Below are 15,433 nucleotides of genomic sequence, written 5' to 3'. Positions count from 1 at the left end.
TATCTAGGGTCCGGGGTTAGGTAAATCTTGTAGGGAGAGTCCCTAGAGGGAAAAACACAAGAAGCAGTCCGTTGTTCCACCCAGGGCTATCCGTTATTCCAATTCACCCCTAAAAATCAGTATTCTTATTGTATTCTGTTCCTTTAGTGTGGTTTATGCAAAGACAGATTACATGAAATGTTACCAGAGGATCCACTTTCCCTCCACCCGATTACAGGGATGACAAAGCTGATCTCACATAAACTTTCCTACATTGCATCCACCAGCTTGCTTCTCCAGACTAGATTTCTTATACACTCTAGTACACTCTTACCTTCCGCGTTTATTCAGCTTTATGAGTCTCTTACCACCACCACACATAGATGTCTGTCACTGTTCCACGTTGTCCTGTGAGATGCTCAGCTGCTGCACTTCTTTACCACACTCGGTCTGTGGGGCACCTGTCCGCTGACACTTGGTATCCGGTTCGATGCTTAGCTCATCCCCTGACCTTGCCTGCAGGGAGGGGGGGGGCGGGCGGGGGGAGAGCAGGACCCGGAGCGGTCCGCGTAGTTTGCCGCCCCGTATGTTGCCTCTATCTTCCGGGAGAGGGGCTGGTTCTCAACACGCCGACTCCCTCTCAGTACTCCCGGAGTTCTCCGCTCTATCACTCCGCCCCAGCATCCCGCTCTGAGTAGGCGAGAGGGAGTCTGACAGGGCTTCAGCGGGACGGCGCACCTCTTGCTCCTCCCTTCCCCTAGAGCGTCTGACGTCTCACGTCATCCTCCCCCCAGTCCCATATCCTAGTTTTTAAACCACTTTTCTCCCCTCGCATGTTTGCTCCATTGTCATATCCTTGACCACGGCAATTTTTGATGTCCAGACCTGATTCCTCAATTTCCAGCAGTATGGTTTTAGTTTTGTCAACTGGTAAAAATCCAATAAAATGCTCTTCAACATCTCCTGATTTTTAATTAACATGTCCTAATACCACAGTCATCTGTTCAACGTGGCTCACATCCCTAGTGCAGTCAAGAATTATGGAATAATATTTTGCTTGAAGAATCTTTTCGTTTAACAAGTTTGGCCATCAATGAAATTAGTTCATTTTGTATGTTTTTTTTTTTTTTTCCCAGGTATTGGTTGTGAATACGTTTCTCTTCAATTTGTTGCAAGTGTTGGCGAAGAACAGGATCAAACCTTGAACAAAGCTTTATCAGATCAATAAAATTACCACTATTCTCTTCCTCTAAATGATCTCTGTGCCCTCGAAATGGTAAGTTATGGCATGATAAGAATTGAACAGTGGCTATAAGCCTTTCCAGAATTTCACGCCAACGTTGCTTTTCCAGGAGTATCTGCTTTTGCACCGACGCATCAATAGTTTTCCCACATCTAAATCTTTTCTCAGTTTCCATCCATGTGATGATGTTCTCTAAGTGGTCAGAACTGTTTTCATGAAGACCAAGTCGATTGCTCAGGTTCTTCCAGTCATTGCAGCCATCAGACACTAAAGCCCTCTGTAATGGTGAGAATAAACGACAGGCAAAACAGAAAACACAGTCCTTGCTTCTGGAATAAACTAAAAAGCGCCTATCTTGTGTTTCCTTGTTGCTTAGAACCCTGGTGTAATGAAAGTTAGAAAAATGTCTTTTTCCACTGTCTAATGGAAAAGTTACCTTTTCTTCCCTAATGCCCCATACACACGATCAGAAATTCCGTCAGGAAAAACTTGTATGGTTTTTCCGACGGAATTCCGCTCAAGCTTGCCTTGCATAAACACGGTCACACAAAAGTTCTCCGAACTTTCGACCATCAAGAACGCGGTGAGGTACAACACTACGACGAGCCGAGAAAATGAAGTTCAATGCTTCCGAGCATGCGTCGAATTGTTTCCGAGCATGCGCAATTCTTTGCGCATTCGAATTACATACAGATGAACGCATTTTCGGATAGGAACTTTTTCCGACTGAAAAATAGAGAACCTGCTCTCAATATTTTGCTGGCTGGAATTCTGCCAGCAAAAGTCCGATGGAGCATACACACGGTCGGAATTTGTGACCAAAAGCTCACATCCGACTTTTGCTGGCAGAATTTCTGATCGTGTGTACGGGCCATTACTGGTCCTTTCTGAATATAACAGATTCTGTCTTTATCTTCAACTGGGAAAGTAGATTCTCCAGGATCATAACTTAGAGGCTGATATGTAGACTCTGATTGCTCAGAACCTGAAACATGAGGCTTTTCTCGAATTACTTCTTCTGTGCTACACAAAATGGTACGATTCAGATTCAGCAGAAGTGCTTGGCTGTGAATGATCTTCTCTTTCAGTCAAAACTGATTCCATCGTCACATGTTCACACTCAGGCACCTCTTCGTTTGTACTTATCTTGCCTGTCTTAAAAAGCGTATGCATAGAGCCACGCAATTCTTGTTTGCATTCATCAAAAGCAATATTCTTTTTTCTTTTTTGGTGACCAGATTCAAATTCTCACCCTTTGTCACGTTCTCTTCCACTTTTATGCATATTTGTTTTAAAATTATGGAAAACTAATGTAAATTCTGCTAATCTAGTAATTACACACAGTGTAGTAACACACACAATTTTAGAACAAAATAAACAAAACGTTAAAAAGACCAATGCAGGAACAGAATTGAATTGATTGAAGTGGTTTCTGCTTCTGGTCTCTCAATTGGTCAGACTGTTTTCATGCTAAATCATTTCCTTGCTGTTGTTACGCCTTTTATAAGCAAACAAATACACTGATTAACAAGTGTACTTGTATAATGAGTTTTTCAGTGTATATCTGACAAAAAGCTAAGTGGCATTCCAATCCAGTTAAGAGGTAGTCCAATCTGTGGGACAGTCAAACTCAGCTGAGGGACAGTTCAATCTAGCTATGGGAGTGTGACAGTTCAATCCACTTATAGGACTGTGACAATCCAATCCACCAAAGAGACAGTCCCAGATAAGGGACAGTCCAAGATAAAGGACAGTCCCACATAAAGGACAGTCCAACCCAGCTGAGGGACGGTCCAACCCATCTGAGGAACAGACCAACCCAGCTGACGGATAGTCCCAGATAAGAGACAGCCCAGCTAAGGAACAGTCCGATCCAGCTGGGGGACAGGCCGATCCAGCTGAGGGACAGACCGATCCAGCTGAGGGACAGGCCGATCCAGCTGAGGGACAGGCTGATCCAGCTGAGGGACAGGCCGATCCAGCTGAGGGACAGGCTGATCCAGCTGAGGAACAGGCCAACACAGCTGAGGGACAGGCCAAACTAGCTGAGGGACAGTGCAACCAAGCTGAGGGACAGGTCAACACAGCTAAGGGACAGCCCAAGCCACCTGAGGGACAGTCCAATCCAGCTAAGAAACACAGTCACAGACCTCACATCCATGAAACAAGAGATGGTCAGTGACTGCCTGGCCATGATACAGGAGATGGTCAGAGACTGTGTGCGGACAATGATACAGGCAATGGTCAGAGACTGTGCGACCATGAAACAGGAGATGGTCAGAGACTGTGTGCGGACAATAATACAGGAGATGGTCAGAGACTGTGTGCGGACAATGATACAGCCGATGGTGAGAGACTGCGTGACCATGAAACAGGAGATGGTCAGAGACTGTGTGCAGACAATGATACAGGAGATGGTCAGAGACTGTGTGCAGACAATGATACAGGCGATGGTCAGAGACTGTGCAAACAATAATACAGGAGACGGTCAGAGACTGTGTGTGGACAATGATACAGGAGATGGTCAGATACTGTGTGTGGACAATGATACAGGAGATGGTCAGAGACTGTGTGTGGACAATGATACAGGAGATGGTCAGAGACTGTGTGCGGACAATGATACAGGCGATGGTCAGAGACTGTGCGGACAATGATACAGGAGATGGTTTTATTATGGTAATGACAAGCAAACTCTTACCTGGCTAACACGGTAACAAACGTTGGAACCACAGACAGGGTGCTAACAGACAATCACACCACAAAGATGCAGGAGATGGTCAGACACTGTGCAAACAATGATACAGAAGACAGTCAGAGACTGTGCAGACAATAATACAGGAGACGGTCAGAGACTGTGTGTGGACAATGATACAGGCGATGGTCAGAGACTGTGTGGACAATGATACAGGAGATGGTCAGAGACTGTGTGGACAATAATACAGGAGACGGTCAGAGACTGTACTCGGACAATGATACAGGAGTTGGTCAAAGACTGTGTGCGGACAATGATACAGGCGATGGTCAGAGACTGTGTGCGGACAATGATACAGGTGATGGTCAGAGACTGTGTGGACAATGATACAGGAGATGGTCAGAGACTGTGTGGACAATAATACAGGAGACGGTCAGAGACTGTGTGCTGACAATGATACAGGTGATGGTCAGAGACTGTGCTGACAATGATACAGGAGATGGTCAGAGACCGTGCGGACAATGATACAGGAGATGGTTTTATTATGGCAATGACAAGCAAACTCTTACCTGGCTAACACAATAAAAATGTTGGAGCCACAGACAGGGTGCTGACAGACAATCACGCCACAAAGATGCAGGAGATGGTCAGAGACTGTGTGCGGACAATCATAAAGGAAATGGTCAGAGACTGTGTGCAGACAATGATACAGGTGATGGTCAGAGACTGTGTGGACAATGATACAGGAGATGGTCAGAGACTGTGTGGACAATAATACAGGAGACGGTCAGAGACTGTGTGCAGACAATGATACAGGTGATGGTCAGAGACTGTGTGGACAATGATACAGGAGATGGTCAGAGACTGTGTGGACAATAATACAGGATACGGTCAGAGACTGTGTGCGGACAATGATACAGGTAATGGTCAGAGACTGCGCGGACAATGATACAGGAGATGGTCAGAGACCGTGCGGACAATGATACAGGAGATGGTTTTATTATGGCAATGACAAGCAAACTCTTACCTGGCTAACACAATAAAAATGTTGGAGCCACAGACAGGGTGCTGAAAGACAATCATGCCACAAAGATGCAGGAGATGGTCAGAGACTGTGTGCGGACAATCATAAAGGAAATGGTCAGAGACTGCACAGACATGATACAGGATGCTGATAGGGGAAACAACAGAATAAGCATAATTGATAACTTATCAGTGTAATGCTTCTTTATTATCAGCAGGTTTAGGGAGAGGGTAAATAACACTGCTGTATTAGTTAACTGTAATAGAGAAGGTGGTGCACCATTCTGGCTGTACTGTCTGACAGAGGAATATGAATCACAAAAATGGGTGCACAGAATTATAAATCTTTTGGTAGATGAAAAATTTCACATATGTGTGTGAATAGCTGTTTCCCTGGCGTTCATTTTGAAAGCAGAACTGCAGCAAGATAAATGAAAAAAGCCCATTAAAAATAAAATAAGCCCTCCAGTTTGAATGACAGCCAGCCTCATTCAACGGCCTTCCTCAAAGCCCACACTGGAATGTACATGCCCTCAGCCTGTTATACGACGAGTAAGGAGAATCGGCACAATGATGATCCCATCCAGTGGCGGCTGGTGCTCAAAATTTTTGGAGGGGCGCAAAAAAACTGAAAAATTCTGAGAAAAAAAACATCAATTGCAGCCTCAATGTACAGTACCATCAAATGCAGCCACTGTGCCCATCAAATGCAGCCACTGTGCCCATCAAACGCAGCCACTGTGCCCAGCAAACGCCGCCACTGTGCCCCATCAAATGCAGCCTCACTGTGCCCATCAAATGCAGCCACTGTGCCCAGCAAACACCACTACTGCATCCAAACGCCGCCACTGTGACCAATCAAATGCAGCCTCACTGTGCCCATCAAATACTGCCACTGTGCCCATCAAATGCAGCCACTGTGCCCAGCAAACGCCGCCACTGCACCCATCAAATGCCACCACTGTGCCCCATCAAATGCCCCCACTGTGCCCCATCAAATGCCACCACTGTGCCCCATCAAATCCTGCGACTGTGCCCATCAAATGTTGCCAGGGGGCAAATTACGTGCAACCGGTCTGGAGAGTCACCGCTTATGGTGGCGCCAGTCCCCCCGGCCAAGCAGGCCCATAATATGTGCAAGTGCAGCACTACATACAGCAAGCCCCTGCAAAGTTCCGCTCTAGGCCTGGGCCTTGTCGGCCTAGGCCAAGACACAGCACTGAGACAGGGTAGAGACCATGAGATCATAGACAGACAAGGTACAGACCATGAGACAGACAGGGTACAGACCATGAGACCATAGACAGACAGGGTACTGGGTACAGACCATGAGACTGTAGACAGACATGGTACTGGGTACAGACCATGAGACTGTAGACAGACAGGGTACTGGGTACAGACCATGAGACAGACAGGGTACAGACCATGAGACTGTAGACAGACAGGGTACTGGGTACAGACCATGAGACAGACAGGGTACTGGGTACAGACCATGAGACAGACAGGGTACTGGGTACAGACCATGAGACCGTAGACAGACAGGGTACTGGGTACAGACCATGAGACAGACAGGGTACTGGGTACAGACCGCAGACAGACAGGGTACTGGGTACAGACCATAAGACAGACAGGGTACTGGGTACAGACCATGAGACAGACAGGGTACTGGGTACAGACCATGAGACAGACAGGGTACTGGGTACAGACCATGAGACAGACAGGATACTGGGTACAGACCATGAGACAGACAGGGCACTGGGTACAGACCAGGAGACAGACAGGGTACTGGGTACAGACCTTAGACAGACAGGGTACTGTGTACAGACCATGAGACAGACAAGGATACTGGGTACAGACCATGAGACAGACAGGGTGTTGGGTACAGACAGGGTAAAGACCATGAGACCAAAGAAAAGGGTACCGTACAGACAGCATGTAGTAAGATGTTTGTACCTGCTCCTCGGTCCCCTACCAAAGGCAGCAGGAGAAGCCGGCGACAAGTGATGTTCTCTTTGAGCTCCCTGCAGTGCAATCTGGGAGTTGTAGTCTCTGCAGAGCACAGGCACCAGAAGGCCAAGTCTGTATGTCTGTGCTGTGAACTACAACTCCCGCCATGCACTGGGGCCAGCAACTTTGGGGGAAAGGCTAGGAGAACAGAGCCACGTGGTGGAGCCTGCTATTGGATGCAGCCGACTCGGACGCCAAGATGATGTCATCTCGTCCACGGAAGCTCATCAGCTCAGACAGGCGGCACAGCGGCATCAGTCTGTGTGCAGCGCCCGCCCACCCACTCACCCCACCGGCTTGCTTGGGTACACTGACCAGGGGAAACTTCCTTCCTTTCACTCCCGAGTCCCACTGTCCAAGGCAAATTAGGCGGCCGCCCGCTAGGCCCTTGTGGGGGCGAGGCCTAAGGCGACCGCCTAGTTTGCCTAATTAAAGCGGGGTCCACCCTAAAGTGGAACTTCCGCTCATCGGATTCCTCCCCCCTCCGGTGTCACAATTGGCACCTTTCAGGGGGGAGGGGGGTGCAGATACCTGTATAATACAGGTATCTGCACCCACTTCCGGGTACAGCTAGCCGCAGCTAGCCGCAGACTCCCCGCCCACCCCCGTTGTGTTGTGGGAAATACACAGTTCCCACAACACAACGGGGACCAGTGAAGACGCACAGCGCGACTCGCGCATGCGCAGTAGGGAACCGGGCAGTGAAGCGGCAACGCTTCGCTTCCTGATTCCCTCAGTGTGAATGGCGGCGGCAGCACCCGAGGATCGAGGGACGGCTCGGTCTCGGGTGCCGACATCGCTGGACCCTGGGACAGGTAAGTGTCCTTATTTTAAAAGTCAGCAGCTGCAGTATTTGCAGCTGCTGACATCTAATTTTTTTTTTTTTTGTGAAACACCACTTTAAAGATTCACCTCTGCTCAGAACACAGATGAAATACACTTAACTGAGCAAATGAACTGTTTGTCTGGACTTTAGCTTTAGACTGAATGACTTTCAATATGTTATTATACATACAACACATGTTTTCTCTGAAGAGACCACTGCGAGAAAACAAAGGGGTTAAATAAAAGAAGTGAAAGTGAAAGTCGGTGAAGAATTTGCGATTGTTCATATAACAGGAAGAGCGAGGAAGGAATTCATTTCCTTCCTGAAGAGCTGAACGCTGCAGACTGGGAGTATAGCGGGATTGGATCTCAGCTCTCCTATAACAGGTAAGATAATCCAGAGATTTCATCCACTACCTGGGGAAAACAAGGGGGATTTACTAATATATGAAATATTTTATTTTATTTGTATAAATTATTTCTTATAGTATCTCACAAAAGTGAGTACACCCCTCAAATTTTTGTAAACATTTGCTTCTATCTTTTCATGTGACAACACTGAAGAAATGACACTTTGCTACAATGTAAAGTAGTGAGTGTACAGCTTGTGTAACAGTGTAAATTTACTGTCCCCTCAAAATGACTCAACACACAGCCATTAATGTCTAAACCGCTGGAAACATAAGTGAGTACACCCCTAAGTGAAAATGTCCAAATTAAGCCCAATTAGCCATTTTCCCTCCCCGGTGTCATGTGACACCAGGGTCGGTTCACACTGGGGCAACACGACTTCAGCGCGACTTTGTACCGCGACTTCAACGCGGCTTCAGCGCGACTTCAGCGCGACTTCAGCAAATTACAAGGCGACTTGAAGTCGCCTCCATGACAGGCGACTTCGGCTGTGGCCAATCACAGGGCAATCAGCTCTCTGGGAGGGAGGGGGGGAGGGAGGGGTTTTCCCTGCAAAGTCGCTTGACTTTACAGAGAGATCCGATTTGGAGGCGACTTCCATTGATTTCTATGGTACAGGTCGCCTACCAAGTCGGATCAAAGTAGTACAGGGAGTACGCTCTGAAGTCGGAGAGACTTCAGTAGTGTTTATTAAGACGCTAGCGTTCACTCCCATTGAATCTATTTCTGGGGCGACTTGGGGTGACTTGAGGGCGTACAAGTCGGATCCCAAGTCGCCCCAGTGTGAACCGACCCTTAGTGTTACAAGGTCTCAGGTGTGAATGGGGAGCAGGTGTGTTAAATTTTGTGTTATCGCTCTCACTCTCTTATACTGGTCACTGGAAGTTCAACATGGTACCTCATGGCAAAGAACTCTGAGGATCTGAAGTCGAGTGAGGGTATAATGGACCCCACTCGGCTCTAACCCCTTGGAGGACTGGAGCGATGTTAAACGTCACTTCCGCCCTCTGGCCTTAAAGGGCCCTTTTTTTTTTTTTTTTTTTAAGGATAAAAAAAAAAGATATTTCTTTTTTAATTGCATTTTTGTTTAGATGTGAGATCTGAGGTCCCCAGATCTCGTATTAAAGAGGACCTGTCCTGCTTATTTCTATTGCAAGGGATGTTTACATTCCTTTTAATAGGAATAAAGGTGATTACATTTTTTTAAGTAACAGTGTAAAAATTAAAAAAAATAATTAAATAAATAATAATAATTTAAAGCGCCTCGTCCCTCCAAGCTTACGCGCAGAAGCAAACGCATACGTAAGTCACGCCCACATATGTAAACGGTGTTCAAATCACACATGTGAGGTATGTGCGATTGTTATAGCAATAATTCTAGCCCAAAACCTTCTTTGTACCTCTAAACTGGTAAGCTGTAGAAATTTTTAAATGTTGCCTATGGAGATTTTTAAGTGCCATTCCCCGAACAGGCGCAAATTTGAAGCATGACATGTTGGGTATCAATTTACTCAGCGTAACATTATCTTTCACAATATAGAAAAGAATTGGTTTCTTATTTTTTAATTCAACAAGTGTATTTTCCCCAAAAAATGCGTTTGTAAGACCGCTGGGCAAATACGGCAAATACGGTGTGATATAAAGTATTGCAATGATCTCCATTTAATTCTGTAGGATGTCTGAAAAAATATATATAATGTTTGGGGGTTCTAAGTAATTTTCTAGCAAAAAAAATGATTTTAATTTGTAAGCACCAAGTGTCAAAAATATGCTCGGTCCTTAAGTGGGTAACAGGATGGATAAAAATTGGATGGGCAAAAAAATGTTATCCTGGCTCTGGATTTTTGTTATCAACTATAAGTATTATATCGTTTCTATAGAAAATGGGTAGGTGCAGTGGCCATCAGTAATGAAGTGGGTAGGTGCAGTGGCCATCAGTTGAGAAGTGGGTTAGTACAGTGGTCATTACTGGAGAAGTTGGAAAGTACAGTGGTCACCAATGGTGGTGGGCAGAGTGGCCATCAGTGGAGAAGTGGGCAGGTGCAGTGGTCATCAGTGGAGAAGTGGGCAGGTGCAGTGGTCATCAGTGGAGAAGTGGGCAGGTGCAGTGGTCATCAGTGGAGAAGTGGGTGGGTGCAGTGGCCATCAGTGACGAAGTGAAAGGGTGCAGTGGCCATCAGTGGCAAAGTGGGTTAGTACAGTTGTCATTAGGGATGAGCCGAACACCCCCCTGTTCGGTTCGCACCAGAACATGCGAACAGGAAAAAAGTTTGTTTGAACACGCGAACACCATTAAAGTCTATGGGACACGAACATGAATAATCAAAAGTGCTAATTTTAAAGGCTTATATGCAAGTTATTGTCATAAAAAGTGTTTGGGGACCTGGGTCCTGCCCCAGGGGACGTGGATCAATGCAAAAAAAGTTTTAAAAACGTCCGTTTTTTCAGGAGCAGTGATTTTAATAATGCTTAAAGTCAAACAATAAAAGTGTAATATCCCTTTACATTTCGTAGCTGGGGGGTGTCTATAGTATGCCTGTAAAGAGGCGCATGTTTCCTGTGTTTAGAACAGTCTGACAGCAAAATTACATTTTGAAGGAAAAAACACATTTAAAACTACTTGCGGCTATTGCATTGCCGGTCCGACAATACACATAGAAGTTCATTGATAAAAACGGCATGGGAATTCCCCACAGGGGAACCCCGAACCAAAATTTAAAAAAAAAAAATGACATGGGGGTCCCCCTAAATTCCATACCAGGCCCTTCAGGTCTGGTATGGATATTAAGGGGAACCCCGGCCAAAATTTAAAAAAAAAATGATGTGGGGGTCCCCCTAAATTCCATACCAGACCCTTCAGGTCTGGTACGGATTTTAAGGGGAACCCCGCGCCAAAAAAAAAAAACGGCTTGGGGTCCCCCCAAAAATCTATACCAGACCCTTATCCGAGCACGCAACCTGGCAGGCCGCAGGAAAAGAGGGGGGGACAAGAGAGCGCCCCCCCTCCTGAACCGTACCAGGCCACATGCCCTCAACATTGGGAGGGTGCTTTGGGGTAGCCCCCCAAAACACCTTGTCCCCATGTTGATGAGGACAAGGGCCTCATCCCCACAACCCTGGCCGGTGGTTGTGGGGGTCTGCGGGCGGGGGGCTTTTGGGAATCTGGAAGCCCCTTTAGCAAGGGGACCCACAGATCCCGGCCCTCCCCCCTGTGTGAAATGGTAAGGGGGTACTTACCCCTACCATTTCACTAAAAAACTGTCAAAAATGTTAAAAATGACAAGAGACAGTTTTTGACAACTCCTTTATTTAAATGCTTCTTCTTTCTTCTATCTTCCTTCATCTTCTTCTTCTGGTTCTTCTGGCTCTTCTGGTTCTTCCTCCGGCGTTCTCGTCCAGCATCTCCTCCGCGGCGTCTTCTATCTTCTCCTAGGGCTGCTCCGCACCCATGGCATGGGGGGAGGCTCCCACTCTTCTCTTCATCTTCTTCATCTTCGTCTCTTCTTCTTTCCTTCTCTTCTTCATTTTCTTCTCCGGGCCACTCCGCATCCATGCTGGCATGGAGGGAGGCTCCCGCTGTGTGACGGCGTCTCCTCATCTGACGGTTCTTAAATGACGTGGGGCAGGGCCACCCGGTGACCCCGCCCCCTCTGACACATGGTGACTTGATGGGACTTCCCTGTGACGTCACGGGGAATGCCACAGGGAAGTCCCGTCCTGTCCTGTGCGTCAGAGGGGGCGGGGTCTCCGGGTGGCCCCGCCCCCCATTATTTAAGGACTGTCAGATGAGGAGACGCCGTCACACAGCGGGAACCTCCCATCATGCCAGCATGGATGCGGAGCGCCCGGAGAAGAAAATGAAGAAGAGAAGAAGAGAAGAGAAGAAGATGAAGATGAAGAAGAAGATGAAGAAGATGAAGAGAAGAGCGGGAGCCTCCCCCCATGCCATGGGTGCGGAGCGGCCCGAGGAGAAGAAGATAGCAGACGCCGCGGAAGAGATGCTGGACGAGAACGCAGGAGGAAGAACCAGAAGAACCGGAAGAAGAAGAAGATGAAGGAAGATAGAAGAAAGAAGAAGCATTTAAATAAAGGAATTGTCAAAATCTGTCTCTTGTCATTTTTAACATTTTTGACAGTTTTTTAGTGAAATGGTAGGGGTACTTTTGTACCTCCTTACCATTTCACACAGGGGGAGGGCCGGGATCTGGGGGTCCCCTTGTTAAAGGGGGCTTCCAGATTCCGATAAGCCCCCCGCCCGCAGACCCCCACAACCACCGGCCAGGGTTGTGGGGATGAGGCCCTTGTCCTCATCAACATGGGGACAAGGTGTTTTGGGGGGCTACCCCAAAGCACCCTCCCAATGTTGAGGGCATGTGGCCTGGTATGGTTCAGGAGGGGGGGGCCGCACTCTCGTCCCCCCCTCTTTTCCTGTGGCCTGCCAGGTTGCGTGCTCCGATAAGGGTCTGGTATGGATTCTTGGGGGGACCCCACGCCGTTTTTTTTTTTTTTTTACCACGTGGTTCCCCTTAAAATCCATACCAGACCTGAAGGGCCTGGTATGGAATTTAGGGGGACCCCAACGTCATTTTTTTTAAAATTTTGGTTCGGGGTTCCCCTGTGGGGAATTCCCATGCCGTTTTTATCAATGAACTTCTATGTGTATTGTCGGACCGGCAATGCAATAGCCGCGAGTAGTTTTAAATGGGTTTTTTCCTTTGAAATGTAATTTTGCTGTCAGACTGTTCTAAACACAGGAAATATGCGCCCCTTTACAGGCATACTATAGACACCCCCCAGCTACGAAATTTAAAGGGATATTACACTTTTATTGTTTAAGCATTATTAAAATCACTGCTCCTGAAAAAACGGCCGTTTTTTAAAACTTTTTTTTGCATTGATCCATGTCCCCTGGGGCAGGACCCAAGTCCCCAAACACTTTTTATGACAATAACTTGCATATAAGCCTTTAAAATTAGCACTTTTGATTTCTCCCATAGACTTTTAAAGGGTGTTCCGCGGCTTTCTAATTTGCCGCTAACACCCCAAATTGTTTGCTGTTCGGCAAACTTGCGAGTTCGACTCGAACTCGAAGCTCATCCCTAGTTGTCATCAATGGAGATGTTGGTAGGTACAGTGGCCCTCAGTGGAGATGTAGGTGGGTGCAGTGGCCATCAGTGGAGAAGTGGGTAGGGGGGTACACTGGCCATCAGTGGAGAAATGGATGGATGCTGTGGCTATCAGTGGAAATGAGGGTGGGTTTAATAGCCATCAGCAGAGAAATGGCCATGTGCAGTGACAATCAGTGGGGAAATGGGGAAGTGGGCTAGTGCAGTGGCCAATAGTGGAGTTGTGGGAGGGTGCATTGGACATCAGTAGACTGATGGGGAAGGAAGTGAGATGATCTGAGGATTAAAGAGGAGCTGATCAGGGGTAATAAATAAGGTAGAACTCTATACAACTAAACCCATCTCTAGTGTGTGACATGTCACTAGGGGGGGCCAGGCCCAAGCAGTGTATATACACATCTGGAACAATAATGCTTCATTAGAATATTGGCATCACCAGCCTTTGTGATTCAGCCTTACATGGGGAGCAAAGACAAGCTCCATTCTGCTGCACCTGCTCTCCTTAGACACTGACATGCTATGTAAACCTGTGAAAAGTGATTCTTTTTGTTTCCCTACAATATCAGGAGGCCAGTGCATGCCATGTTCCCCTTTCCCCTCTTTCCTAGTTTCCCCACACACCTTACCCTCCAGCCAGAGCACCTCCCTGACACTCATCTCCCATACCACTGTCACATACCTTCCCATCCACTGACTTCACCCCATTCATAGATCCTGATCATGGCAGGGGTGGAGAGGAGAGCTGACCAGCAGAGGGTGAAGGGGACAGCTGAAAGATATCTGAACATAAAACACTAGAAGAGTGAGAGAAAGCAGAACAGGAGAACACCTGGAGAAGGCAGAGCATAAGCTAACTAAACAATGGGAAGAGACATCATAATGTAGATGAATATGAACAATGGGGAGAAAATGGAGGCAGAGTCTGATCCAAATAAAAGCAGTGAGAATAGTAAAATAAATGGCAGAAAATAGTTAATCCGCAGTCCTTGACATTATGTGGGAGTTTAGTGAGAGTGAGTACAGCTGACATTTCAGGTAGAGAGAGTTGGATAGTGTACTATACTGTGCTACTATAGCTTTGTGATATCCAGTACTATATCCTGTACTATACACAGTATCAGCGCCATAAACAGTACTATATCTGCTGATATATACAGTATTATATACTGTGCTATAAACAGTATCAGTGTTATATACAGTACTATATCCTGTACTATATACAGATGCGTACTATATTCTGTACTACAGTATATACAGATGAGTGCTATATACAGTACTATATCCTGTACCATATACAGTATCAGTGCTATATATGGCACTATATCCTGGGCTATATACAGTATCAGAGATATACAGTAATATATCCTGTGCTATATACAGTATCAGTGTTATATACAGTTTTGTAAATTGTATTGTATATTTGATTCCAATACTTTACAATGAATTGAAGTTTGTGTGGTTAGGGAGACTGGAGTTTAAGTCCACCTACATTCATTCTGATTTCCTAGGACCCAACAGTCCTTCTTTGAACTATTTTTGTGTCAGTAGCAGGTTCTGTTGCTATGTTGCTGCTGTCCCCCATGTACCATGTATTGTTTATTTGGAAATAGATAAATGGGGAAGTGGTGACAAGTAGTCTGCCCTTAGAATAAAGGCTTTACAGGTACTGTGTCCTCCACCATATACAGTATCATATAATAAATATAAAGAGATTTGCTACATAGGACTTTTTGGGTATCACACAATGTATAGTAAAAAATATATCAAGCTTAAAGCAGAGTTCCACCGAAAAAAAAAATAATACAATACAATACAAATACTGCAGCTGCTGACTTATAATATATGGACACATACCTGTCCTGGGCGCCCACGATGTCGGGTCCCGAAGCCGATTTGGCACTTCAGGTCTGGTATGGATATTAAGGGGAACCCCGCACCAAAATTAAGAAAAAAATGGCATGGGGGTCCCCCTAAATTCCATACCAGGCCCTTCAGGTCTGGTATGGATATTAAGGGGAACCCCACACCAAAATGAAAAAAAAAATGGCGTGGGGGTCCCCCTAAATTCCATACCAGGCCCTTCAGGTCTGGTATGGATATTAAGGGGAACCCCGCACCAAAATTTAA

The 15,433-nt window shown here is 46.4% G+C and overlaps 2 protein-coding genes across 2 annotated transcripts in view; both read left to right on the top strand.

The window, feature by feature from the left end:
* The window catches only part of LOC141148404 (eukaryotic translation initiation factor 3 subunit C-like), a gene marked incomplete in the record, with an annotated part of 532,271 nt that overhangs the window by 415,131 nt on the left and 101,707 nt on the right, over positions 1 to 15,433 (top strand).
* The window catches only part of LOC141148400 (interferon-induced very large GTPase 1-like), a 42,112-nt gene continuing 34,762 nt past the window's right edge, over positions 8,084 to 15,433 (top strand). The window contains exon 1 of the mRNA XM_073635866.1: positions 8,084 to 8,156. The gene's annotated coding sequence lies outside the window, so the exon portion shown is untranslated. The remainder of the gene's footprint in view (positions 8,157 to 15,433) is intronic.

The sequence above is a fragment of the Aquarana catesbeiana genome, linkage group LG06 (genome assembly GCF_042186555.1).
Source record: "Aquarana catesbeiana isolate 2022-GZ linkage group LG06, ASM4218655v1, whole genome shotgun sequence".
In the NCBI taxonomy this organism is placed as follows: domain Eukaryota; kingdom Metazoa; phylum Chordata; class Amphibia; order Anura; family Ranidae; genus Aquarana; species Aquarana catesbeiana.
The sequence above is the reverse complement of the archived record's forward strand: the minus strand, read 5'-3'. Positions and strand labels throughout refer to the sequence as shown.